Genomic DNA, 1,986 nt, shown 5'->3' with positions numbered 1-1,986 from the left:
TGCATTTCTCCACATTAAAACTCATTTTTTTAAGATAAGGCCCATTGTTCAAGTTCGTCAAGATCCTTTTGGATCCTGAGCTTGTCTTCTGGGGTGTTGGCTATTCATGCCAGCTTAGTGTCATCTGCAAATTTGATGAGTTCCCCTTCTATTCCCTCATCTAAGCCAATGAAAATATTGAAGAGTACTGGCCCTAAGACTGCTTACTTTCCTCCATGTGGATGTAGTACCATTGAGGACTACTTGCTGAGTACAGTTTATCAGCCAGCTACAAATCCAACTGGTGGTGATATTGTCTATTCCTCACTTTTCTAGCTTACCAAGAAGTAGTTTGTGCTCTACTTTGTCAAATTCCTTACTGAAATCTAACTATATTATGTCCACAGCATTTTGCTGGTCTACTAATTTAGTCACTTTGTCAAAGAATGAAATAAGATTGGTTTGGCATGATCTGTTTTTAACAAACCCATGCTGGATACTAGTTATAACTTTGCTTCTAATTGTTTGTAGATCAGGTTTTTTATTATCTTTTCCAGGGTCCAACATACCTGACATTTATTTTGTTCATCGATTCATGAGAATGTCTATGAACATAACTGGTTTAAGTTGTCCTTAAATGAAGCAATAGTAAAACAGTATTTCCCCCTTTAATCTGACACTATTCAAGATCAATAATCTATTGGTACACAATATTTTACTCACCCATGATCTTGAAAGGAAATCGGGTCACTAGAAAGACTTGAAACAGAAGCAAGAGAGTCAGGATAGGATTGGTGATTGGGTCAGAAAATTTCAGGTTAGCTCAAGAAAAAAGTAGGGTTAGTATCACAGTATAAGGCATTTGAAAGGCTGCAATTCATGCAGACGTTAAAAAGGAATTTCCATGCCCAGAGACACTCATCGCATTTCAGTGGAGCTTCAGTTTGGGATTTAGTATTGAGCTATGATTGTGCTTGGCAGAGCTTGGCAGAGTGGGGGTGCATCTGTCCTTGTGCACTTTGACCTCTTGGTAACTCTTGATACCATTTGCCACAGTATCTTCTGAATTGGCTCAGTGGGTTGGGGATTGGGTGTGTGTGTCATTTTGGGGGGCTCTCTTCCTATCTCTGAGGCCTTGTCGGTATTGGTTGGTAGCAAAAAATCATCCGCCGGGCCCCTCTTTTGTGGGGTGCCACAGAATTCTACTCTCTTGTTCCTCCTTTTCAAGATTAACATGAAACTGCTGGTTGAGGTTATCTGCCAGTTTGGGGTTTGGTATCATTAATATGATGACCTTGGATGGGGTAGCACTTTCCTCTTCAAGGTAGGTACATATTCTGGATTCGCAACTCCAAGTTGAAGAGCAGATGTCAGCTATAGTCAAGAAGGTCTTTGTGGAGCTCCATCTGGTGGGCCATGTTGGTCACAAAGCTGGTTAGGTCTAGTGATTAGGGTACCAGAATAGAAATCAGGAGATTATTTCTAGTTCTGTCTTAGGGAATAAAATTGGCTGGATGATTTTGGATTAGTGACTCTCTTTAAGACCATGACATCAGGCTTGGTCAACAAGCTGGTTGGTCAATTCCTGATTGATCCAAAGTAAGTAAGTACTGTAAATAATAATGCAGATTCTGCACTTATTAGCAAAATGAAGAAAAAATGAAGAAAAAAATAAAATCCAGTGGGTTATGACTCTCATGATTTGGTTATCTCATGGCTTGACTATTGAAATGTGCTCTACATAGTGCTGTCCTTGATATCATTCAGAAGCTCCAAGTAGTCCATAATGCAGCAGCAAAAGCAGTGGTGGACATGCCTCGGTATGCCATGCACAACTCTGTAAACTACACTGGTTACTAGTTTGCTTCCAGGTTTAATTCAAGGTCCTGCTTATTACCTATAAAGCCCCACATGGCATAGGCTTATTTATTTGTGGGATCACCTATCTCCTTAACATCTGCCTGGTTAATCTGATCTTCCAGGGTTGCCAGCTACTGGTACCCCAGA

Source organism: Vipera berus, assembly GCF_964194415.1.
Source record: "Vipera berus genome assembly, chromosome: 1".
Lineage (NCBI taxonomy): Eukaryota > Metazoa > Chordata > Lepidosauria > Squamata > Viperidae > Vipera > Vipera berus.
This window is presented reverse-complemented; position numbering follows the sequence as displayed.